At 48.2% G+C, this 26,647-nt stretch overlaps 1 protein-coding gene across 7 annotated transcripts in view; it reads left to right on the top strand.

Moving 5' to 3' along the window:
• Window positions 1-7,225: 7,225 nt before the first annotated feature.
• FOXP1 (forkhead box P1) overlaps window positions 7,226-26,647 on the top strand; it is a 387,112-nt gene continuing 367,690 nt past the window's right edge. Inside the window, exons 1-2 of one of the 7 annotated variants that reach the window (XM_080382597.1) lie at window positions 7,836-8,146; window positions 8,793-8,947. The gene's annotated coding sequence lies outside the window, so the exon portion shown is untranslated. Of the gene's footprint in view, window positions 7,349-7,835; window positions 8,147-8,792; window positions 8,948-9,026; window positions 9,545-10,306; window positions 10,798-11,464; window positions 13,237-26,647 lie in introns of those variants that run through there. The other 6 variants (XM_080382599.1, XM_080382595.1, XM_080382594.1 and 3 more) reach the window with 6 other exon arrangements.

Raw genomic sequence — 26,647 nt, 5'->3', positions numbered from 1 at the left:
TTGAGGTTTGACCTAGCTCCTGTGAAAACTAGTGGGTAGGGATGTGTCTGGAAGCTGGACTGGAGCTATGGCTGAGACAGGCGAGTTTTGAAAGAGCTGGGGTGGAGCTGTGCCCTTCATTTTTGTGGACCAGTTTCATTCGTACAGGAAGGAGATTGATGTCCTCCTGCGGGAGCTTCTGGCTGCACTGGAGTGTCCCTCGAACCACATTGCCAAGATACCTTGGGGCTGGTCTAGGTCATTATTTTGAGATTAGAAGTTGAAATCAAATAAGTTAATCATTTTTAGAAGTTCAGAAGAAAACACATTGATTTCATCTGAAACTCACAATGGCTGTGCATGAGCCTGTCATCTTCTGCATGACATTGGCCTGAGCTCTGACGGCTTCCCACCAAAGGCCTCACGAGCTTCCCGTGGCCCTGGTGATGCAAAGCGACCTGGTTAGGAGGGGGCAGCTGGACGTTGGCCCCACAAGCAGTGGTGACGGACCAGTGCAGGTACCACCATACCACGATTCATACAGAAGATGAGTGCACTAACAGGGGAGACTCCTCTGCTGAAAAGAGGCTTTAAATGATGTCAAGAACCACCACAATGATATGGTTTTTACATAAATAATAATTAATTACATGTAAATCAGACTTTTCCCCACCCCTTCCATTAGTATAGTCTTTGCTAAGCTCTCTGTCTTGTTTGTGTCCGCTCGCTCTGACTAGTTGAATGGCAGCAGACATCATTTGCAATGCTAACGTCAGATACGGGTCAACATGGACAAGGAAAACACAACCCGGGGTTTTATCAATGCAATAACAACCAATTCTGTCTAGAGATGGCAGCATACTGGGGCTTAACCTCTTCACTGCCACATACCAAGAACCACCAGGAATTTACTTTTCTGGTCTCCTTTTCTGCTACTTCTAACTTATTTTCAGCCCTTCACTTCTCCTGGCCACTCTCTTGGTTTTCTTTTTGTTTTCTCCCCCCTCTCTCCTCTTTCTGGTGTTTACTAGAGCATCTGGTAGTGTTTATCTCCCAAGACACAAAAGACTGCTGTTTTCTAGATATGTAACTAGAGTAAAAGCTTTAATCTTTGCTGATGTTGGACTTTTGGAATAAGAAAGAGTCATAATAGTGGAAAAAATTAAGATGAAATAATATTGCAGCATAGTACACTTTTTGAGACAGCATCAACAGAAAATCCTTCACGGGGAAAGTTGCAGTTATTGCATCTCCTTCACAGGAGATGCTTAACGCATGGGGAGAGCTAGACAAGGAGTGAGGAGACCATCGTGCTGAGGTGGGACTGGCTGTCCTGCTAGAAGCTGAAAACGTGGCATGCCCTCGTGAGGATTTCTGCATGTGCTCTGCAGCAGCAGGGGTTTGAGCAGTCCCAGAAATGCCAACAAGATGTGAGAAACATGTTTCCATCTCTGCTTGCTACCAGTACTGCCTTCCAGGAAGGGCAGGGAAGGAGCTGGTCTGACGTCCAGCAGTCAGGCTACATAGGACCAGGGCTTTGAAGCCCCTGCAGAGTAAAGGCTGTCCTGGAAGCCAGAGATGGTGTTTTGAACATGGTCTCTTGCTCCAGAGAAGCACATCAGTTTTCTATGGAAGCTTCAAAGCTGCTGAGACTGGGTTAATTAGAAGTTGTCAAGATACAGCAAGAAGTGGTGCTGTCATCAGGGAGATGTAGAAAGTGTTACAGAAATCTGGTAGCAAGAGGCAGGTAGGTGTCTGTGATCTGTAGAAGTGAACACAGGGCTGTGGTGCTTACAGCACAGATCTTACTTGTTGCTTTCCCTGGGGACTAGGCACTGTCCCCAACCTGTGACAGAGCCTGCTACGCTGGAAGCAGGCACGCAAAGTACAGATGGCTGCTGCTTTCATAGCAGGAATATATTTAGTTGGTAATATTGTAAATGCGTTGTGGTAAATTTTTATAGCAATAGCGTTTTATGTAATTCAGAGATTTTAAACTAAGTGCCATATTTCAGGTGCTACATACTCTGCTTTCCACCCCTGCCCTCCTGCTGGGTGCCAACCTGAATGCAACCTCCCTAAACTTCTCGGGAGAAAATGCATTTTGCATTTTTGCAAAGTGTACCCTCACTTTGGGAAGGCAGTGAGCCGATGGAAGGGAGCTTAGCCTGCAACTTTAAGGCTGTAATGAACCAGGCTAATTACCTAATGTCACCTTAGAGTAGGTCCATGGCCGCCTGTCACACAGCAGCACATCAAGCCAGACACGCACAGTCGGTCTCTCCTAACCTTTGTACCTCCTCCCGCTAACCAGGGAACTAGTTCTAGAAAAGACCAGGCCTGCAAAGTCCTGCAAACCAAGTAGTAAAATATTAATCAGCCAAGGAGGAGCTGAGAGGTGTCAGTGAGGCTCTGCCGCAGCGCAGCCATCGGGGAGAGCGCTGCTGGCATCCACACAAAGGCAATGGCAAACAGGGCTTCTGCACGGAGAATTTCACCCAACCTTTTTTTTTTTTTTTTTTTTTTTTTTTTTTTTTTGCGTGCAAAAATGCAGATTCAGCAGCACCAAAACGGTTTGTGCACACATGCCAAGCTTGTCATTTATAAAAACTCAAAAAAGCTCTGACAAATGCTGAAGCTGTTAGTTTTGACACTTCTGACATGAAACACTTTGATTTTTCATTTTGAAACTACTTTGTGTTCAAAATGTCCTTTAATTTTATTTTCAAGCAAGGGGGTGTGTGTCTTTTTTCTTATTCCCCCTAAAAAATCAAAATTGAAATGAAATCTTTGGATTGACTCAAAATGAAATTGTTCTTGGATTTTTGGTTTCACCAGGTTTTTTTCTTAGATGTTTGTGTTTGGCTTTGAGTCACTTTTTTCCCCCAAAATTTGCCAGTTGGTTTATCAAGAGCCACAGCAAGTATCAGCCCCTTCAAAGGGGCACAGCTGGCACAATAAAATATTTTTTCATGGCTGTCAGTTGTGGAAAAAAAAGAAGAGCCTTGCTTTTGCTTTCTGGGAGATTGAGTTCATTTTCTATCTGACTGGGACAAATAACAGTTTTTTGGTTGGGTGTTTTTTGTTTTGGTTTTGTTTGGTGGTTTTCTTTTTGCTATGAAGGATTTTGTTATGTTACCTGTTTAAACATTCCGTTATATTTTAGTAATGCGAATAATGATTATTCCTGTGCTTCTGAGCTCTCCCTCTTGGCTTGGGCGCCGGAGGTTCGGGAGACACCTGGCATTGTTGACAGAGCGCTGAACTTGAACGACTCTCACTGTGACAGGGCAAGCCCAAATATTTTGGGAAGAGTCCTTGTTGTGTTATGACAGGGGTTGGTAGCACTGATGCTGGGGATGAGTTTTGCTTTGATACTGGGCTGATTACTGCTTTATTATTGGAAGAACCGCGTGAACTTTGGCAGGCGGGCTGCTGTGAGGAAGGAGGACTGGACTTGAGCATTTCTTATTTGTAGGATGTGCTGAAGGTCTTCCAAAAGATGCTGGGCCTCAGAAGAGGCCAGGAATAGGAGGCTCTGAAAGATGTTTTCCTGTGGGTGAGACAGTGGAAAAAGCAAAGCTTTTCTGCAAGAGAATACAAATGTTTGGTGTAGTCCCTATCTCTAGACACATACCTGGGGAAGAGCTTGTATTAAAACACCCTTCTCATTGTATTTTCCACTCCTAAAGGCATTATTTGCTTCTTGCAGTGTACATCTTCCCTCTTTTGTCGGCTTCCTCTCCAGCCCATCTCCTCTCCTGAAGTCAGGCTGCATCTCAGTAGCGCTTTGTGCATCTCTGGTACTGCACGAGTGTCCAGCTTGTGGTGTTTAACTGGTCATAGACTTCAACGAGATTGGATGTCTTGCAGTGTTTGCCAATTCACGTGCGGCATGTAATTATATTCAGGAAGCAATAGGAATTAAATTACATTAATTCCCATGAATATTCATTTAAGAATCTCTACCAAATTCAGGCAGATTAATAGTCCAATGCAAATACAATGGCTATTCATTGCCCCCACAGGAAAATGAAATATGTATTGGCTGGCAGCTCAGGACAAATGGAAATGTACTACAGGAAAGTTACCTCTGGGTGGCTTCTGACACGGCAGCGGCTGGAGGGACAGCTGGAGGAGTGAAGAGGATTAGCATGGGCATGAGGAGCCTCTCCCATCCACCGAGGAACCCGGAGGAGTCTGGGGTGAATCCGAAGCTCATGCCTCTGCACTACCAGTGCAAATCTAAAGCAACTCCGACTGCAGCAGAGCTCACCGGCACTCACCACTGAGCCAAACCCGGGTTATTTTGCGCCTGGCTCCCGTGCCCTGTGCATGAAGCCAGCCTCCAGCCTGCTCTCCCCAGATGACACTGCCGTGGGGCAGAACAGCAATTTGTCTTCCTTGGGAGCAGCAGTACGTAGGCTGTGCTCCCTGCCACCGCGAGCCCAGCACCAGCCCTGGGGGTGGCCACAGGGCAGCCCTGTCCTGCCAGGCACCATGTGTCTCCCAGCACACCGAGGCTCCATTCTGCTCCAGCTCATCCTCTTAGCGCAGGCCAGGATGCGGCTTCCACCATGACCAGGGAAATCAAGAAAGTCTCATAACAAAAGCAGATGAGAGGTGCAAATGCATTTGCAAAGCAGGCACCAGAGTTTGAGATGCTGAAAAAAAAAAACCAACCAACTTTTTTTCATGGAGATGATATAAAATAATATTTAAATTTTTAAATTATCTAGGTCTGGTTACAAGTCCTCATTGGAGTGGACTTACACATTTCCCTTTGTGAGGCATCTCCTTGAGTCCTTAGGTGTGTCACGTTACTTTTACCTTTTTGTGGGATTTCCCCGACTGGAGAATGGATCCTTTTCCACTAAAGTTGGTGCAAGGTGTTGCCAATAGCATTGTGCTCAGCCTCTGAGCTGGATGGTTTTACCTTTTAAAATTCCCCCTCATCACCAACTCAACTCTTCCTAACCTTAAAGTTCTCTGAGCAAAAGAAACTCCTGGCAGTATTCCCCTTGCGTGCATCCCATGGGATGGGCAAAGCTGCATCTTCTACCTTTTTGAAGCACACGTATTGCTGGACCGATCGGGCTCACCCCGACTCTACGCAGAAAGTGAGGGAATGGGGGGAGCAGGAACCGTCGGCTTCCCTGGAAGGGGTTTTGCTGTGAGCTGCGGTATGAGGGTGCTCGCAGGTTCCCTTCTCCTCCCGAGTGCTGAGAGAACACTGGGCTTATTTGGAACAGAGTCAGAAATCATAAAGCCAGGCTGCGAAACCAACATACATTTCTCTTTACTACATCCACCAGCTTTTTGGGGCAGTACATAGTGTATGTCTCAACTTTTCATGCCTGATGTCAAAGGTAGAATAATAGGTGAGCACCTGCATGGGCTTTGCACTTACACGGGAGGGCAAAGGGGCCCGGGAAACAGCTGTGCAGCCCGGCGATGTGCTCTGCAAAGCCTCGTAAACCAGTGACTAAAGCGGAAAGGACTCCAAGGCCGGGCTCCTGGGACAGCGGAGGTGTGGCATTACAGTAGCTTGGAAAACATTCTGACTTTAAAACAAGTAACACCTATAATTACAGAGGCATCATCACCTTCATATTTTTTTTTTTTTTTTTTTTTTTTGCTAACAAGCTGTAGTTTTACCCCGTGTACACCCTTGCCAAAATCTTCCAAGCATTTGCTCTTGGGATGGTTCTGCTGGTGGTGGGAATATCAAGCATCTTTCTCCAGGCACTTGTAAAACAATACAGCAGTAAACAATTCAAGTACAATTAGCAGCTACATTGGCGGAGGGGGAGGGAGAAGTCCCACCGCTGGTATTGTCTATGGAATTAATCATGTTTTTACTGAGTTGATGTACTGGTTTAGATTTGCGAAGTTAGAAACAGGAGATGAAGAAGTTTCCAATAAACGTTTATTCCAGGATGAAATGTAAACCAAATATTTTTTAAATTGAGGGGTGGGAAGCGTTTAAAAATGCTCTTTTAATAGGTTTATCTCCTTTTTCTTCCTACTGGAAAAAAACCCAGGTGAAGCAAAAAAAATCTAAACAACAGAAGCTTAAGATGAAGGCACTTGCTGTAAAGCCGGCGGTGCCCCGCTCCGTCACGCACCCCGATGGTTGCTGCAGTTCCTGGGCTGGGGGACCGGGCTGCCGCGGACCCCCGCGCCCCTCCGCAGCCGCGGTGACACTGGCGCGCTCCCCCGACGGGCTGCGGGGCCGCCTTCTAAAGCGCGCCGCAAACCCCCACCATGTCGGCAAATATTTATTTGCGACGATTTCCCCCCCCCCCTTAATTATTTAAAATATAATGAATTAGGCATAAGTACCTCGCCATTACTGTAATTTCAGGTGTTAATTGCCGGCGGAGCGGCTCCCCGCGCCGATGGGGCGCTGCTGCCGAGAGGTGGCGCCGCGGGCCCGGCCCTGCTCAACGGGGCCCCCGGGGCGGCCGGGCCGGCGCCGGGCGGGGGCTGCGCGGGGCTGCGCGGAGGCGGGGTCCCCCCCCCCGCGGGAGGCTCCGCGACCCCGTATCGTTGCCGGCGGGGTTTGGGAACCGGCTTTCCCCCGCCCTGCCAGCTTTGTGCCAGCCCGGTGGGAAGCTGGATGCAACCGGCAGCCCCCCCGACCCCCCGCAACAACAGACAACCCCCCCCCCCAACCTGAAAAAAACCCACCAAAACCAAACAAAGGCAGGGGAGAAAATTGGGTCCGTGCAGGTCCCTGCGGGTGGATGGGAAAGAAAAGTTTTTTTCCCGAACTAAGCGGGTCGCGCAGTGACCCCGCGGCCCGCCCCGCTGCTGCGCAGTGCCGGGTGGGGAGGCTGCAGCCCCGACGGAGCGGCCCCGGCCCCGCGGGCCGGGATGCCGGAGGAGGGCAGGATGCTGCCCGGCAAGGGCCCGCCCGCGGCCGCGCAACCACAGCGGCCGCCGGTTGCCGGATAACCGGGCCGAGGCCGTCGGTGCTTTGAAACTCGGCGGTGCCTGAGCGGCGGAGCCGGGGGGCAGCGGGGGCGGGCCCGGCCCTCGGCCCCGCTCGGTCTCTCCCCGCAGGCGCTACCACCGGCCCCTCCGCGGGAGCCCCAACGGCGCGGCCGGGAGCGCAGCCGCTGCGCAGGGCCGCTCCGCGCACCCACCAGGATGAGGACCCACGGCCCGGGCTGCGGTGGGGACCGGGGATGCCCCCGCGGGGCGGCTCCGCGCTCAGCCCGGCCCTCAGGTCCGTCACTGCCGCTCGGCGGCCGGTGCGCGCCGCTGCGCACCCGCGCAGTGTTTCTAGAGCAGTGTTTGCGCCAACAGCGGCGTGCGCTGCGAGGGGGAGCGCAGGCAGCGCCCGCCTGGCCGCTCCGCGCAGGTAAGGCGGGCTCCGCGAGCATCCGCGGAAGACCCTCCGAGGTCTGCCGCGGGCCACCAGCTGCCGCGGGCCCGACCCCCCGGCGGGGCCGCGATTGCGGAAAAGTTGCTGGGGGGGTGCGGCGCTACCCCCCGCCGACGGGGCGGCCCCGGCCCGCCTGCCCCCGCGCGGAACTGCCCCTGGCGGCGCGCACGGCCGCGCAGCGCTGCGCACCGCGCTCCGCCGCCACTTTCGCTTCCCCGCGGGGCTGCCCCGCCTTCCCAGGCCCGCCCCCCCCCCCCCCAGCCATCCTCCGCGGAGCTCCGCGCCGGCGGAGATCCCCCCCGCTCCCTCTCCCCCCCCGAGCACCACCCCCCCCCCGCTTTTATTATTTTTTTTTTTATTATTATTATTTTTCCCTTGCACCGAGCCTTGTTTACCCAGCAGGTGGATGTGACGTCAGAGACTGACAACAGCAAAAAATAACAACATCTCCCTCCGCGGGGGTGTCGCGGGCCGCCCCCAGCCCGCCCGCGCGGGCGGCGGCGCGGGGCTGCGCGGGGCGGGGAGGGGGCGCGGGGCGGCACGGGGCGGGGGCGCGGCGGGGCGGCGTGCGGGGCCCCGCGGGCGCGGCGCCGAGCGGAGGGCTCTATTGTTATTTACCGAGCGGCGGAGCACGCCGCCGCGCCGCCCGGGCTCGGCGTGCCGGAGGGACGGGAGGGAGGGACGGGACGGAGAGGCAGCCCGCGCCGCTCCGCGCCGCCGCCCGCCCGCGCCGGGGCCGCGCCGTGCTGGGCAGCGGCAGGCCGAGTCCTGCGGGTGAGTCCGGCGCCCCCCGACACTTTCCCCGCTCCTCCGGGGCTGTTGCACTTTTTCCCCCGCCGGCCCCACGTGCCCGGCCCCCCCACTCCCCCGCCCCGGCCGCCGCCGGCGCGGTAGCGGGGGGGTGGCGGCGGTGCGCGGGTGCGGACCCCCCTCCCCGGGGCTGCGGAGCCGCCCGCACCCCCTCCCCGCCCACTTTGGAAACTTCCCCCTCCCCCCACCCCCCGTGCCCCGCTCTGCGCGCACCCTCCGCGGAGAGTGGGATGCGGCGCCTCCTGCCCCCCCCCTTTCCACCACCCCCCCTCCGCCTTCCTCGTGTTTTCCGCCGTGTCCCCCCGCGCCACCGCGCAAGAGGAGCGCACGCCCCAACTTAAGCACTCGGGGCAAGAAGTTGCGGCGGGGCCGCGCCCCCACCCCCACCCCCCGCGCTCCCGCCCCGCCGGGCCCGGCTGCCCCGTTCCCCCTTCCCCGGACACCTGTTGCGGCTTTCCGCCCGCGCAGTCCCTTCCACAAGCGCGCAGCGCCGCGCATCCTCCCCCACCCCGGGGCCCGCTGCGCCCAACACCCCTCCAGCCGCCACCCCCCCCCCCTTTTTTTTTTTTTTTAATACGAAGTATTTGAATAAACATCCGTGCCTCCCCAGCCCGGCGCAACTTCTCGCTGCGCGGGTGCGGACCGCGCATCCCTCACGTGTCCCCGTGTGCGTCCCCCCCGCCCCCCCCCCCCACCGTGCGGAGCCTCGGGACGGAGCCGCGGCTCGCTGCGCGCCGCGGAGCCGGGGGCGGCCGCCGGCGCCCGGTAAGTAGGGCCGCGCCGCGCTGCGCCCCTCGCACCTGCCGCGCCGCGCAGCCCACCCGCCTCCCCCGGCTGCGCGCTGCGGACCGCGTGTCCGCGCCCCGCTCCTCCCCCGCCCCCCGGTGTATTTTTTTCTTTTTTTTTTTTTTTTTTTTGTGTGTGTGTGTGTTTTTTTCCCCTGGAATAAAAAAGAAATAAAGCCGGGCGGCGGGGCGCGGGCAGGGCTGCGCGGGGCGCAGCGGCGGCCCCCTCCCCACCGCCGCGAAACTATTAATTATCCGGCAGCCCCGGCGCGGAGAGCATCGCCGGGCTGGCTGCGGAGCGCCTCGATTTTAGCGAGTCTGCCTTCTGCCGCTTCGCTGTAATGATTTTAATTGCGTGGTTTTGCTTTGAGTGAACTAAGTCGAGTGAGATTACTTTTCTTTTTTTTTCTTTTCTTTCTTTTTTTTCCCCTTCTCCTTCCCCCCCGGGCCCCCCTGGCTGGCAGCAGCAGCGCTCAGACCTCCCGTACCCACCCGAGGTTATCTGCCGCCTGCGAGCGCTTGCAGAGCCGCTTCTCTAGCGAAGCTGGAGCCCAACTTCTGTGCTAAGAAGTTTAAGGTTTCATTTTTAGTAACTGTTCTTTGAGTGAGTAATGTATGTGTACCGCTTGTAGCGTGTCGGCTACACAGTGTAGCCTAGCTGATTTCTAGGGTGCCGGATGGTTATACATATTAAAACAATTCTTTAAACTGTGTTTCCTTGCCATATAGTTTTTCTAAACTTGGGGTTTACCTGCTTTGAGCAAGTGTTGATGTCACTAATGACAGCTTCTTAATTAGACAAAAGTTTCAAGAATGTTGTCGAAGAAACTTGCTGCTCGTGCTGTTAGTCCACGGTTTGCTTTAATATTTTTGGGGAGGAAAGATAGGCGTTTCGCTTGATTTAGTGGTATTTTTACAGTTTGTGTTACTGCAGAGAAGCTCCTACTTTTGCTAAGTTTGAGACAGCCTGAAATAATTCAAGTTCTCAGGGAAGCGAGTGCAGGCGAAGAGGTACCGTGCATCTTTGCATCCAGGTTTGGGGGAAGACAGGGAAATCGGGGCTACTGGTTTCAATTTCTGTCCTCCGAGTCTTTTCCCCCCGTACATTTTATTTGAACTATCTCACAAGCGTATTGAATAGAGCAGGGCTCTGGGGGAGGAAGCTCTTCACTAGTTACCATTCAAAAGGTGTCGGCTAAAATCTCATTGCAAAAAGGTATTGTAGCTTTAACATCTTGCATTGGCAGCATTCTTCCCCCTTAGTCTTTGGATTAGTCATTGTATGAGAGACAGAAAAAAAAAATCACTTTTTTTTTTTTTTTCTGGAAAAAGTAAACAGCCTCCAACAAGTGAACCTTGACAACCCAGATTAAGGAAGGCAGGAGAGATCAAACAAAGCTGCTGCTGGGCTGTTGTCAGGAGCTGCCTCACTGAAAGCTCTGGACTATTCGATCAGGCAGCAAGGCTATATGTTCACTTATGCAGAAGTGGACCATTACAAATGCTGATCTTTGTTGTGAAACCAAAGGATAACTTTGAGAAAAATAACTGCTATTTCAAACAAGGCTTTCTGTTGCTTACGATTTTGATTGCAAAGTTAGTTTTTTGTGCATGGGCTGGGTTTTGGGTTTGGGTTGGGTTGCCCTTTTTTTTTTTTTTTTTTTTGAGTGATAGTGGTTTGGAGTTCATTGTATACACTTTCAGAGAGACTTAGGATTTGATTTTATCTATGCTGTCTAGAGCTGCAGAGAAGAAGGCGTTTCAGTAGTGTAATGTTGAAAACCGTAAAAGTTCTGTGGAATTCAGCTTTTATTTCTGGATCTCTGAATTGTAAGGAAACATGGATTATGGTTTTTTTCTCTGTGTGTAAGTGCTGTGCTGATGTATAGTAGAGGAGCTTGGTTGTGTTTAGGCGTTGTATGTTGTATGACTGTGTTCCTGGAGTTTAGAAAACTTGTAATATCTTTCCTTCAAATGCATTAACAACCAGTCAGGATGGCACCTTATTTTTGATATGCCAGGATTTTTGCAAAACCGTGTGTAACTTATCTTCATGGCTATATTAGAGAGACTCTGTTATTGTGTAGTTTTTTAGTGGGAATGGTAGTACCAACAGATACTTGACTTTACTTCAATAAACGTTTAGGTTGTAAGTATTAATCAAACGTAGCCAGTGGGAGTTAGGTTATTTTTGTTGCCTGACACTTTCATGTTTGTATTCAAACACTTCACTGCAAACTTTACAAGTATGCTCTATCTTTCATTTCTTTAAAGTATTCCAAAACAATGAAAATGCCTATTAAAAAAAAAAATCTGAGGAAAAGGCTGTTATCCTAATGTATATTAATCAGGAGGCAGACCAAGTGCACATCTACTGAAGAGTCAAGAAACCTTTTTGCATAAGTATTTCTTTAATTAGCAGTGCAGATCACACAATAAGCACTTTATACTTTTTATAAGGTAAGGTTTCATAACTGTCCTGCATAACTTATTATAAAGCCTGTAGATTTTTATGGTATACACTTTAATTAGACAATAAAAAGTATGTGTGTTAAACATGCACATGTATGCTATTAAGCCATTTTGGGTAATGTGTAATGTTTTTTAATATCTATAAACATTTTCTGCTTCAGTCTGTTCCACCGGTAATTGTAACACAGCTAGTTTTTGTACTGGTCAGGGAAGGAGCATGAAAGTTGAGCAGAGAATTATGCATTGGGCATTATTGTGCAGCATATGCTGCAATATGCTTTTCTGTTGGAGTGGAGTGGGTCACCTTTTTTTAAGAGCTAAAATTTGCATTATCATCCTTGGTATGATATACTGTAAACATTTGTAGCTCCAGAATTATTCCTGTTTCACGGCATTGTAAAAATTAGGAAGAAGGCTGGTAGTAAAAAGGCAAATTTATGGAATGCAGTTTAGCATTTAGTATTTGTACTGCTTGTGGTCATTTATATTGTGAGATTGAACTGGGATAACGTAAATTCCTTTTGTGAAATACCTGTTCAGCATGTATTTGTATATCAAATGAAATAACATATGCACACACATATGTAGGATATGTATGTAAAATACAGTTATTTCTGCAAGGCTGTCCAGTTATTTATAGGGCATAATGATATTTCTGTCATCTTAAATTTTCTCTGAGAAGCTTTAATAAATTTAAATAGATTATATGCTGTCAGAAAATAGTATAAATTTTGTTTACGATTCACTTGCTTTAAGGTACTTATACTAAAGAAGCTCATTTAACCCCAAGACTGAGTAGCATTAAGTGGTGAGAGGAGTCTGCTGAAGAGCTGCTACTGCCCTTTGCTCTTGTGATAATCTTAAATTACTACAATTTAATTGCAACTTCAAGGCACTGAGCTGAAATATTTTTATGCAGCTGAGGCAGGGCTGAAGGAGATGTAGGGAGGTTTTTGCAGGTAGCGGGATTTCTCTTTGGAGGCGCAGTGTTTGCTCAGGCCTTCCGTGCCTCCCAGAGCGCATCCAGCACAGCATCGTGTGTGCATGGACGCGGTGCTGGCGCTGCGGGGGGAGCTTTGCCGAGGGATCCCCACCTCGCGGGGAGCAGCCAGCTTGGGTGCACCAGCGTTTTGTTTGTTGTTAGTATTGAAGCTGATGTTTGAATTAAAGAGCGCATTGTAATTATTCCTCAAATGAGCCTTGCTGGCAAGTTGTTTCCCAGAGCTTTTCCCTGCGAGTCCTTGCTGGGGAGGCAGGGTGGGATGGGGCTGGTAGCTGGAGGCGAAGCCCAGGGGGTGGTCAGCAGCGTGGGGGCACAGGGGGCACCCTGCTCTGAAAATACAGCCTGGTGGCTCACGGCTGTGGCACGGTCCCCGTGTCCCCAGAGGTGAGTTCGGGGTGCAGCCAGTCACCCTGCCTGCGCAGGGCCTGGCACAGGGCACGTGGGCATCACCCGGGGCTTCTGCTGGCATTGCTGCCTTTGGCTTCAGCTTTTGGTCCGTGTTGCTAACTCACAGCACTGAAACTTTTTCTCCCCACCACCCCCTTCCCCCCCGCGCCCCCCTCCCCCCCAGTACACTAGCATGTTTTCACACCCGGCGAGCGGTTCAGCGGAGATATGATACGCAATAGGAGCCAGAAAGCATTTGCTAAGTGGAATTTATAAACGTCGTGCGCTAGAGATCAGCAGCGTCTTTGTGACCGTTCTTAGAGATTCTGACAACCAAACTTTATCCGAATGCTTAGAAAGGTATGGCTGGGCTCCGAGTCCTTGTCTTCATGCCATTGAGGACACGCGTAAGTGCTTGGCTGTGCTAAAGCAGAGCGATGTTTAAATAGTGAGTCTTGATTGTTTTTCTGTGGGCCAAATCCTTGTAAAATGTCTGGTGGCAGTAAGAAAGGAAGAAGGTCTTGTGTTTGCTCGAACCGCTTGCTTTTGCACTGACAAAAACGCTGCTCGCAGCCTGCTGCTCTCGCAAACTACTGTGCTGTTTGATTCCTGCAGCTCGCCGTGTGTTGGGAATCACAGCTGCTGTAGGTAAAAAGGTGATGCCGGTGTATATAGAGGGGGAAAAAGGCAGGATGGAGTAAGTCATGCAGTCATTAATTGTGGGAACTCTGTAGTCTTTTAATATGTATATAAAAAATACTATATTTTGGGCTGTAGAGGAATCAGCTGTTCTATTTTTAGGAGATCAGATATTTGTTGGTTGGGATGTCTGGAGCGTTTTAACACGTGCTCTTTTTTTCTTACTTCAGCATTGGAGCTACAAAGTCAGAGAAGCTGCTGGCTCTGTTCGCGTGCAGTCTTCTTTGCAAATATGCTCTAGGGTTTTGTCTTTCTATTCTCCTGGCACCGATCTCTTCCCTGCTTGCAAGTGAACAGGCTTATGTCTAATGGCTGTTTGTGTGTGGCAAGTATCCAGAATAATCTCGATAACTTTTTGTTCAGCGCCATCCTGAAAATGAAGATAGTATTCTATGGAAAATGAGCAAAGAGAAGAGCACGAGCAAAATCAATTTCTCTCCAAGAAGCATCTGGTACCTGAGGAGGACTAAATAATTCTTCTACTCTCGTTGACCCTCCCCGTGCTGTTTTTAAAACATCTCCATTTTAGTGCCTTGAAATTGCAATTAAGTTGTAGTAATTTAAGATTATTGCGAGAGTGCAAAGGGCAGTAGAAGCTCTTTAGAAGTCTCATCTCAACACTTAATGCTACTCAGTCAGGGGGTTAAATGAGTTTCCTCAATGTAAGTACTTAAAGTAACTAAATCGTAAACAAAATTTATACTATATTCTGACAACTAATAATCTATTTAAATTACATTAAAGTATGTGTGTGAAAATTTAATTAAAGACAGAAATACTGTCAAGCCCTGTAAATATCTTGACAGATCTACTGAAATGGAACCCGTATCATAAAATATTTACATATATCTGATAGGCTGCAGTGTTTCTGGGAGTGCTATTCTGAAACTAATTGTGGGCTTTTTTCCTCCCAGTTTTCTGTTCAGTTGCAGTGGTCTTGGAAAGCAACAGAAATAAATACCCTGAACGTTTTATTCGAATGATTCTCCAGTGTACTGTTTACTGCTAATCGCTCTTTCTGTACAATACTTGTCACTGCTGTGGTTTTATTAGAAGCGCTTATTTCCTCAATAAGTTAGTTTAGCGCTGCTGTTACTTAGAGGTGCACTGGAAACGCAGGCTGCTGGTGCAGCGGGGTAATGTTGTGTAGTAGCTGCGGTGTGGCAGGACTAGATGTGCAGTCTGTAAGTCAACTTTCTTCTGGATATCTGGCCCAGAGCACAGTACTGCAGGGTCTCTTGCACTGGTGTGACTGTTGATTTAATTGATTTTTCAGGTAGAAAGCGCTTATGACCTTTTTGCCAAATTTTGAAATATACATGGAAGTGTTTCCCAAAGTACTGGTGTGTGTGCTTGCTACGCAGGACCTGCTGCTGCAACCCCAGTGCATCTCCTTTGTGGTGTGTGGTCTGGGCTGCTTTCAAGATGAGGAATGTTTTGCCCTGGAAAAAACTGGGCTTGGCTGAAACTTCAGCCGAACTTTGGTCCTTCTCAAAACCCACCCTCTGGGATTCTGCATGGGGCCAAAGCAGGCGGTTTTTCTGGGAAGGGGCAGGATGAGCTGTGCTTTCTCGTTGCCCGGTCGTGGGTCTGGCGAACTCTTAGCTTTCCTTGGCTTGGGTGTTCATCCTGGGAGCTGCAGGGCTGCAGAAGGAGGGTAAGGATTTGGTCATGGAGGGAAGGATGCGATGGGAGCATGGTGTTGGGGAGCCCGGGCTGGGTGCTCAGGTGCTGAGCACCAACAGCTCGACAGAAGGTGGCACAGTTCGGCAGGTTGGATGGAGCCTCTATCGGCATCGTTAGTTTTCCCCTCTTCGCCAGACATTTCCTTTCATGTTGGATCCGAGTTTTAGCTGTACTTCCTGATCAGTGTTGTCATCTTGTTGCTAACAATTAGGGTCAAGTGTCTTTCCTTGGGCTCTCTGCAGTCTTCGCATTGGTGTCCCTCCCCCAGCTCCTAGCCCAAGCTGTTTGTTCATTAATTAGTAGATTGGGCATATTAACACATCAGTAAACCGGAGTAGTCAGACTTCCCAAGGCATCTTGGGAAACCCTCTCCAGTTTTATGTGACCGGACATGCACTACTGCTGATTTAGATAGCGGAGCCGATGATGCCGAAGTGTTGTTAAGAGAGAGATAAATAGAGAGAGCCCAGCAGTAAGCAGAATGTCATGTGTCTATTAAAAAGCTTGTGATAAAGGAAGATAAAATGGTGAAGGGGGGGGATTGCTGGTGTATTCAGAGCAGCCGCTAAACACCTGATCACAAAAATCGATGCCGAATTCCCGTTTCTGCAACACACTTGCCTGCAGAATTCATGCCTGAGCCTGGGTTTGATTGCAGCGAGCAGTGGAGCCCTGAAGGGACTTCTGTTCTTGCCAAAAAGACGGCTGGAGGTTCGCAGGGATTCAGGAGCTGTCTGAGCTGGGATTCAAACATCCCTCCCTGGTTCCCTTTGAAGTGGCTGCCCCTTTTCTGCAGCGATGTGGTGTTCCCGCGATGCTGATGAAGTTGTTCCAGACTTGTGCCGGGGCTTGTTGCTCCGTGCTGCCTTGTACCTTGATGTCCCTGGCGCGGTGGCCACCTGTGTTTCTCTTGGTTCCCATTTGAAGATCCGTCCTTGGCTTCACGGCAGAATAACCATGATGCAGATTTTAGTGTATTTGAGTCTTTTTCTCGGCCAGGGGCAGAGGCTGCTCTGCAGAAGTGAAAAATGTAACTGATAATAAAGAAATGAGTGGTTGCAGCAGATGAGAGGGCAGTGGTATTAATTTTACCAGTTCTGTAATGAAACATGCAGTAAAACATTAAATCGTGACAGCCTTGTTTACTGAAAGGATGTTTATCATTCCATTAAGAAGGATTAAGTAATTACCTGATATTTCTTTAGGAACCAATACCAGTTTTAAAAAGCGTCTTCCGAGTGTTGCACAGTGAAGGTGACGTTTGTGTTTCTCTTTCTGCTGCTGGAGAGCTGGGAGGTGAGCGTCAGCTTCTTCCCAAGAAACTTCTGGGAATGCCAAGGGAGCAGAAATAGGGTTGGTTTGTTTTTCTTTTTGCAACTAGAATGTGCTACTCTGATAGTCTTTTGATTGCAAGGTTGTCTTTTATGACTTTTGTCAGCTGGGCCCATTGCAGGCCTTTGAGGAGTGGTCTGTTCAGGATTAAGAAGTTAAAACCTTCTTAAAGTGTTCATCTCGGTGCTTGCATTTCTATTTTTTTTTAATAATAGCTTTTATGTTGTAATAGTAAGCTTGCTGACAGTGAGTCATGAACTCTATCTTCCATGAACCTCATGACAAATTTTTGTTAGCCGGTCAGGCAGCTCGCTTAGCTTGTCCAGCCCAATTCCCACGTTTTGTACTTGCGCTGGAAAGAAAAATTGCATTGACATCGGTGGTGTAAATCCTCCTTTCCTCCCGTGGCACAATCCCCTTAAAAGCAGTGGCAGTGCAGGGGCCGTGGGGGCATCGTGAAGCAGCACCTGGCGCTGGGCTGTGCGGAGGGCGTTGAAGCCAGATTCATTCCCATTGGGAACGGCCCAGTCTGGGGGAGGACGCGGCTGGCAAGGCGTTTGACGTTGGCTGGCGCTCACTAAGGTCAAAAGTGTATTTTGGAGAGGGTGCACATGCAGATAGGGGAGCAGGTGGGCAGAGGAGAACAATGACAGTATTTTTCACCGTTTCATTTTTGAAGGAGCAGATTGAAGCCCCTGGACGGTGAGAGGTGCAGGGGCTGGGGAAGCATCTGTGTTAGTGCTTCTGCATCCTGTGCTCCCGAGTTCCCTGCCTTTCTTCCAGGGCTTAATTCATTTTTTGCCTCGATGGAGATCACGGTATTTGGCATAATCTCATCAAATTGCTGCCGTTTCTCATATAATGGCCCCAACTTCTAATATCGCAGTTAGTGATACTGAAACTGTACCCAAACAGAAATTTTCTATGAGTGATATGAATTCTGCCCGGCAAATAGCATAATACAGTGGCACCAATTGTGTTAGTATTGATACTTTCTGCTTTCATAACTGCTCTACTTCTCAAATAGGGCTCCTTCAGACAGTATCATGCAAACTCTGTTGATCAGTGTACTGTAAATTATTCCTCCCCCTCGGGTGAATTTCATAAATAGGTGTATTTCTGTGTGTAGTATATAAGACAGCCAGATTTTGCTTGGGTTATGTGGCCTGAGCCCCAAATACCTCTGTTGAAATCATGGGAGCTTCCTTGGGTAGACCGAGTTTTAAAAAAATAAATTAAAAAAATCAGTTTGGCTCAGAATAAAACCTTTGAATATTCATGTGCGTAACATACAATAAGAATCTATCTGGATGTTCGTACAGAACATCATAGCCTGTATCTAGCAGATAGAGAGGAGAGATTTTTCTCAGTAAGTTTTGCAATAGTAATAATGTGCTAACAACTTTGGCAATTTATTTTAATCAGAGAGTTGTGTCAAGGGCCTCATCCTGCTCTGACTGAATTAAATGAGTGCTGGGAGAAGGAAGCTCTGAAATAGCTTGTACTAAATTGTTTTTGTTAGTTTTAAATGATATGCCTGTGCATTGATGTTCAGATAATGCGTATTAGGTTTGTAAAGCTCCTGAGTTATATGTTCAGAAAAGTGAAAATGTATTTTTCAGTGATAAATTACTTGATTCTTTAAGGGCTTTGGAAGAAGAATGTCAAAAGTATGCAGCACAGTTGTTGTTTGTAGAAGTATTTTAAAGTTATTCTCTGGCTAACCCATCTTGAGTTTTCTGAAGGCCAGTGGTGTAAGGAATGGTGGTTTTATCCAGGAAACCTTTCTAATCCATCATTTCAGTTACAGGATTTAACTGAGAATGGGAGAAACCCATCTCGGTATATTTCAGCTGATGTCCTACAGTGTATGTTTGTTCTGGGGGGTTGTTTGGTGTTTTTTTTTCCCATTGTTTCTGTGGTTTGGTTTTTTGTTATTCACTTCTATGAAAACAGTATATACAGCACTCAAAAAATACTGTTTCATAAAAGTTGAAATGGAACATTACCTGTGAATTAAACTAAAATATTTTAAGCCTATCCAGCATATTCCTAGCATTAAACAGTTGGAAGAGACTAGATATTTCCAGTTTATTTTTCAGCTTGCCTGGAATATGGTCTTTCTAGAAAAGGGTCCTGAGACAGTTGAAGGGGAAATACGATTTTTTTTTCAGCCAATACTTCATATTTGCTGAGGAATTCTGATCATGCAGAAACGTGTTGCATGGAAATGGGAATTTATTAAATAAGATTTTTAGGGATTATAATAGATGCCATTAGTTAGAGGCATGCTCATAGAGAGGTAAACTAGTAAATCTGAACAACCTGAAAAATAGTAGTTATAGGCATCTGGCTCTGTTATCAAACTTGCTGCATAAGCCAGAGTTTATGCACTGTGATAATGCTAATGACCAGCAGAGCCAATGATGCATGACTGGAGGAAATCAGTGGTATAATCGGAGAAAGTTATCAGGTTTTTGTCATTAAATATTAGTGATAAATAATACACTTCATTCTGAGTAGATAGGACGTATTTAATTCTGATGTGGAGAGCTTCAATTTAATAAGGGGCATTGCTGAGTAAAATGATAATCTTTCGTAGTTTAAAGGGAAAAATAAAAATGCATTTATTTCAGCATAATCTCCTGGTGGCTGCCATCCACTGCTGTTTGTCTTCACTGGTGTCTGATAGTGAGGAATATCTTTGCAGCTATTTGAGATGGCTGTTTATAGCAGGGTGTTTTATCTAAGTTATTAGTTTGTGCAAGACAGAGCTCATTATGTGAGACCAGAATCAAAGGGGATCTTTTGAGTATAAACCAGGTATCTTCTTTTGTTTTCTGCTTAAAAATGTGAATATTGTAGCAGCTCTAAACTGTGTGCTTCATGCTGTGGTTTCCCTAGAAAACAGTCCACCTGTCCAGGCGGTAACAGGAGGGAAGGGATGAGGACAAAAGATAGAGATAAATTAGATCTTGTTTTGCAAGTTATCTTTTAAGTCAGTGGGAGAACAAGGAAGAGAAGTATAGCTTAAACTGAAGTAAGAGGGATATTAATAGTCCCTATAAAGGACAGTTTGCACCAGGAAAAAAAATAAATAAAAATCTGGTTGGCTTTTTTTAGCGAAACAGGCTAACACCCAGTGTAAATCTGTGTCATTAACTGAAGCAGTGCGTGATTTTTAGAGCATCGCTTTTCCTCTTGTGAGCCTTTGCCTGTGGAGGCTCATCCCCTGGGCTAGAAGCAGATGCAGTGCAGTCTCTACCTTAGGGAGACTTTGCTTGCCAGCTGCAGGACCTCTGCCTGTGTCAGCCCGTGACCCCTTTTAAGCAGATATTGGCATTTTTGCCCAACGAGTGGCTTTGTAACGTGGCCAGGATCTTCCCACCGCCCCTCGGAGTCGTGCTCGAACGCAGAATCTCAGCTCAAGTTTCCAGAATTAGATGGCACAGTGAGTAAACATAGCGTACTTGCCAGTTCTCACATCCTCTTTTGCAGCGAGTATTGCAGCAAATCCTGCAGGTTTGACTCATCTCTGAAGTTCTCCACTGATCTGAAGCAGATCTCGTCTGCTTTTTGAGAAAGAGCTGGAAGTGTGGCTGCAGCTCCTGAGCACAGTCCTTCTGTATGTGAATGCAGCATGCTTGAGTTGGCCTCTACATAAACTTGGGCAGCTCTGAGTAACTTTAGCTGGAGTTATGTGCCTGTCTCTAAGGGTAAAATTTGGCCTGCAGTCATTCTTTATTGAAAGTTTTATGGAAATACTTTGTTCTTGCTATGCACAAATATTTACATTCTGGTAGGAAGATTTTTTTTTTCCCCCCTCTGCATCCCCCCCCCCCCCCCCCCCCATCCCCTGCCTTGCGCTATGCCATAAGAAGAAGGAGGGGGTGGAAGATATTATGCATAATGCCCTGTGAGTTAAAAAATAATATTCAGGTTTCCAATTGGTATTTCTCTTAGGTCAAAAAGAGAAAAAAACCTGCCTGTATTGGAAGCACTGTCTACTTGCAGCAAGCCATCCAGGGTAGGATGGGGGTTCTGCTTAATGCCATGGATAAATTGGAAGGAGAAGGGCATACGGGGCAGAAAACTTTTCTGGGTAAATAAAAGTAGTGTCAGGTACAGCCCCTGTTTTAAGAACAGCATGTCTTAATGTTTCTGTTCATCGGCGTTGAATCACCTCCGCATGTCAACCTCTGCCTGGTGGTTGCTCTCAGCAGATTGAGGAGGAGGACACATTGCTCTGCAAGTGCATTACAATGGTCCACACGTGTGTCGTGACTCAAGCACGCTCACAACTTCATGACTTGTATCAAATGAGAATTGTTTCCTTAGAAAGCCTTTATCTCCTTTGTATTTTTTTTTCCTCAGATGAAGGCTGACACTGCTTTCACAGACGATTTGACAGTGTGCTTGGTGCTGTATGGAGTGAGGACTTGGTTCATGTGGCAGCTACGTAGATTTAGATCTGTCGCTGGGTGCGTCCCATCGCCTCCCTTGTGCTTCAGCTAACTCTGCCTGACCGGGGAGTGAGACCACGTGGGAAGCTAGACCAGCAGAAAACTAACTTCAGCTGGAAAAAAATGTTTTCTGCCAGTTGAGCATCCTCACTGGGCTCTGTGGAGGTCAGAGGAGGGTCCCAGGGGGTCAGCGCTACCCCCTTGATGAACCTCTGGCCCCTTGATTGACTTTGCTGCAGTGTGAAACCCCTGCCAGCGGCTTTGTGTCTGGGCCAGCTCTTCTCTGTCCAGGCAGAGGAATTCTCCTTGCCCGGCTGCCCTGGGGCATGCTCCCAGCAGTGCCTGCTGATGGGACCACCCTGCCAAAGCTAACACAAGTATGGGTTTTCATTTAACTGTTAATTTAATGCTGCTCCCTTAGTGCCAGGTACTGAAGTCGTTAACAGGCACATACTGAAAAGCCTGGCACCCGGTCATCTTTGGGTTTTCTTCTTCCCTGTAGCAGTAGATGATGCGCTGATCCAGAGGCTGGTTATTTTTGATGAGGGTACTGAGAGATATCCAGATTACTAGCTACTGTTGTTTCTTGCTCTGTTTATAATCACTTATCTGTACGATAAGCAAATACAGCTGCACATAAAACTTGGATAAAACTGCATCCAGGCTGCTAGCTAACTTTTGAGTTAAAGAACAGAAGTTGATAAGGAAATAGATGGCCAGAACTCAGTGTTGTCATGTTGGATTTGCACCAAAAAGGGTCTGACCTGTAGCCTCTGTTCACTTGGTGTCATGCAAGATGTCGATGTCATGCAAAGGTGGCTGGGAGGGAGCGTGGCTGCCAGTGTCCGCCTGTGCAGGGACAGCCATGTGCGGCACCATGGGCTCCGTCTGCGGTGGGGCCGCCTGTGAGCCCAGGTGTTGGTGTAGGGGCTTAGCGTAGCGTGGGGCTCGCTGAGGCTTATATTGGGGGTTTGAGTAAAGCTTTAAATACGGTTTATGCTTTTATTGCTTCTGAAATGGATGCAGGTGCATGTTAGGAGGAAGCGAAACTGGAGGAGCCCTGAGGGAGCCTTGCTTGGACCATGCCAAGCAGGTAAAGCCTACAAGTGTTATCACCTTACTGATAATCTGGCATGGTGTTGGCATTCACATGTATCGCAGGGATTATGGGGGTGAAGTCATGCCACAGTTTGGCAGGGACCTAATCCTTGTACGAGATGGTACAGGGAGGCTGTGTGCTTGGGGTCGGTCTCCCTCCCTGCATGGGAGCATTTGCTTGCCCATGAGAGCTTGGCTTGCTTGGCTGTCCCTGTGCTGCGATGGGAAGCAATCGGTAGAGTGTTCCAGAAGAGGTTAGCACTACAGAGTGGCCTTGCGGGGTGTCCCGGACTCTCCCCAAGCCTTGCTGTATAACCAGCATCTGCTGATGAGGTGGGATGAGGCTGCTCCATGCCCCATGTGTTTTACTTCAGAGCCGGTGGATAATTTTGGGGGCGGGTGGAGAAGCAGTAACGGTGGCAGTGGGAGGAAAGGCTGGGTGCCCGGTGCCTGCTGGACGGGGCTGCACCTGCGCGGCTCCTGTCACTGGCGTGCAGGGGGAGGCTGGCTGCAGCGTGCCTGGGGAAGCGAGACCAAGAGCGAGACAGGCACACAGCTGCCCGCCCTGGGGCCTCCCTGGTGTTGCACAAAGTTGTCTGCCTTCTTCAGCTGAAGGCCCGTTAACTACCTGTTTTTGCATTTTCTTGTTGAGGAATTTGAATGTGCAGTCTGTGAAGTGAAGCATCAAAGCATTAACCCTCACTTTTAATTATTACCTTTTTTTTTTTGGAAAGGACTAGCAGTTAGAATAAAATACTTAGTAGGAATAAAATACTTATTATTCACCTTTTCTTCCTACTTGGTTTGTGCCCAACCGGAGTTGCCAGGTCTCCCCAGGGGTGGCTGATGTGCAGGTGAGCAGAGCTGCAGTCCTGAACCGGTCCTGTCCTCCCCCCCTCTTCACCGAGTCACTGAGGTTTCATATTCTGCATGTGCAATTATACATGCTGCTAAATAACGCTCATGTCGTGTTAGGGTTATTCACTGTTTGTTCTGATGTGTCAACATCACATCTGATTGGAACCTTAATTGCCCTCCATGCTCCTATATTTTCCCTTTGCCTCCTAGACCAGTTGGAGGGTGTCTTGAAGGGAGAGCCCAAGCCGGTGCTACCAGAGTGTGGGCTGTCCTGCTTGGCAGGCTGCACATGCAGCGAGTGCCTGGAAAAACGCCCCTCCAAGTCATTATGAATAAGCGTCGCAAACAGAAGCAGAGGTGAAGCTCTGTGAGGAGGTCTGTGACTTGAGCCAAGAATTGTATGATGTGCAGAGATGGAGAGGAAAGCAAACTTCGCATCCAAGACACGGAGGCTGTGGTGCTCCTGCCCCAGGGCGCTCCAGTGCAGCCATCTGAAGGCTGCTGAGATCTCCACCGTCCCACCCACTGCCCCCGCCAGTGTCTGTCACTGTAGTGCCATAGCCAGGAGACCTGCAAGCTCTAGTTGTTGTCACTGAAGTTGCTGATGGTTGTTAGCAGCTGAAGCTGACTGAGCAGTGTTTTCCCAGTAACTAGCTAGCAAGAAAATACTGTGGATCTGCATGTATTCCCCGCACCTGGATATGCCATGTTTGTTACCATCAAGGTAAGTGAGGTAAACCCCAATTTTCTGTAGTATGGCAGAAAGTCTTTGTGGGTAAAATAATTTTTTTTCTCCATTTTTCAAAGCAAGCCAACAGCAGGACCTCTGAAGGTATAGCTATGATGACAGCTACTACTGCAAGACACCACGGGGCTTGTGGGTCAGAGAGCTTTTGGTAGGTGACTTGGAGCTCTACTGTGCAGCAGTGGCAGTGGCTCTCTGCCCACCCACCCTGTGTACTGTGCCACTGTGCTTGCATTGCAATGAGAGTTATTTTATGGTACCCCATCAATAAAGGAAGTGCTCTCTGGAGGCCCCTGAGCACCCTGTCCCTCGCCCCGGGATTCCATGTGCACTGTATGCCACTGAATATATCTGTTACCTGAATGCAAATGTGCTGGAGGAGGTTGAGGCTTCTGAATGGCAGAAATTAGTCTGAGGAGGAGAAATTAATAGGAGAAGGCAAATGCAGAAATTTTGCATTCACATGACTCGTTATGCAAACCTGCGGTCATGGCAAAGAAACAGGAGGGACCTCCATCGGCAGCCAGGTTGTCCAACGCTAACAGTGTAGGGTACGTCTTCCAGTCACACTGAAAAAAAATAATGTAGTGGTTGATTGCCTCTTGGTTTTAAATAGGTGTAGTCTTGAGCACAAATTGAAAACAACCTTGAAACTGCACAGATTCATAAAACTGTACACTGGGATTTTAAAAATTACCTCCATTGGAATCCTGGAAGCATCTGTTACATAATTAATGCACTTAAGAATATATTCTATTTATGATTAATCCAGGAGTGTAGTGTGTGCTAGTTAAATGTCTGAATCCCAGGGTGCAATGCGAAGAGAGAAATGCAGTTGTAATCTATTTGACGGTTATAGGAAAGGACATTTGCTACAAATAAATACATTTTCCTTAGTCTTTTTATTTGTCAAGGCCAAGCTTATGTCTGTTGTGCTGAGTTTGTTGACTGGTAAATGTTTTGAGATTTATGCTGTTAATTTTGTAGATCTACTGGAAAAAATAACTCAAGAATAATTAGGGAGATTGACCATACGGTAATGTACCACGTGTGTGACAGCGTTACTGGGTTGATGATCTTGGGTATGGTGTATGCAATTAAAAGTGCTAAGGCTCAGGACTGTGAAGCTTTTCAAACACTCTCCGAGATATACAAATGCTTTAGGGGATGTATGTTTTCCAAAGGATTGCTTGCCAAAGTTAGTGGATGCCTTGGGTCTCCTCTCCAGAGCAGTACTTCAGGCTGAGACCTCCTGGGTGAGAGTGGCGAAGCAGGCACAGCAAGCACAAGTACAAACCTCAGCATGCACAGTGTGTTTTGGTTTTTTTTTTTTAATCAGGGTGGTTCCAGGGGCTCTTGTAGCCTTACTTTTTTGGAGACTTTTGAGTTGGCATCCAGCCACCGGGTCCTAGAAGAGTTTCTGGCATTGCATTTCCTCTGACAGATTTTTTTTTTTTTCTCTGCCCTCTGTTTCTGTTCCTTTTTTTAATTCTCCTCCTTCATCTGACCACTGTGTTGTCAGGTTGGTACAGGATCATGCTGTATAAAACCCTTATCTTCTTCTATCTTTTGTGACTGTTCCGTAAAAGCCTGCAGGCAGTTAACGATTGTCCATCGCCCTGTTGCGTTCCACAGTGGCAGTCCCTTGTTGTGGTGGGTTGTGGGTGGCTGTGGGTCCTGCGTTTCCCTACCCACCTTGGGCTGGCTGAACATCCCAACTGCAGTGGCAAGAGCTTCATGGTGCGGTGGAAGCCTGTAAAAACATCTCTTTCCAAATGATTTTTTTTTTTTAAGTGGACAGTCATCATGTGTGTTGGCTCAGGAGGTGTTCTGAGATTGAGTGGTGCAGACACCATTGCACCTTGTCTATCCTGTATCGCTGCTGGATCATGAAAGGGGTTGCCCGTACTGAAACCATACATGCTCTTTGATGTACCTGTCTGCCCTGCCGCCAGTGGCGTGTCACAACATGGTGTGGGGTGGAGGTTGGTAGCTCTGCATTAGCCCCCTAGCCCTGCAGTGGAGACAAGACAGGGATAGGGAGGGGAAAACGGTTGTCTCCCATTTGCTTTTGATGTCTTTCTGCCTGGCTGTGTGGTCTTTCAGCCCTGTACCTGGTGTGGATGCTGGAGTCGTCATTGCTGATTGCCCATTGCAGATGTGTGAGGCGTACGGCAGCCTGACTCTGCTCCGGCATCCTCTCCCCGAGGCTGTCTGCATTGCCAATACTGGAAGTGAGTTACTAATGAACTCAGGTTTCCACTTACTATCAGTTGTCTTAAATTGTTTCTGCACTTCAGAGTCCCTGATGTCCCTTCAAAATGTAATGAGGGAGGAGCGAGCCTGGTTTTGTGAAAGACGGAGATGCTGTAGCCTGTGTTGAGCAAACTCTTACCTGTGGACTGTGCTCTTGGCTCTCCCTTGCCATTAATCTCGATGGAAACATTACTTCTGACTTTTCCCGCTGTATAATGCAAACCCTTGTTATGTTTGCAGTATAAAGGCATACTCGGCATGGGCTTTCCCTTAAGTCCCGAAGAGAGATGGATATTGAGATTATATGTGTGCCAGAATGTATTTCTAGCAAATTGGGATGACAAAAAAAAAAATTGATTACTATTGGTAACTTAATTTTCTGCAAACTAAAGAGCCCCAAAGAGAAACCCACTTCAAAAGCCCTTTGTTTCTTCCCTTTTTTTTTTTTTTTTTTTTTAAACAAAGGATACGTTCTAGCTGTATTTCAGCGGTCTAGGGTTTCAGCCACTTTCTTTGATACAGATTTCTGTGAAAGCAGTTGTGTCAGACAGAAGGAAATGATAAAATCTATGAATTAAGGCAAAGGATGAGAAGGGCAGTCGGTAGCGTGAAATGGAGATGTGTTAGGATCTAATGAGCCTTCCTATGAGCGGATCCCGGTTCCTCTGCTCATTACAGGCC

The sequence above is a fragment of the Falco punctatus genome (assembly GCF_963210335.1).
Source record: "Falco punctatus genome assembly, chromosome: 4".
Lineage (NCBI taxonomy): Eukaryota > Metazoa > Chordata > Aves > Falconiformes > Falconidae > Falco > Falco punctatus.
Note: the sequence above shows the minus strand (reverse complement) of the source record. Positions and strands in the feature narration are given on the sequence as shown.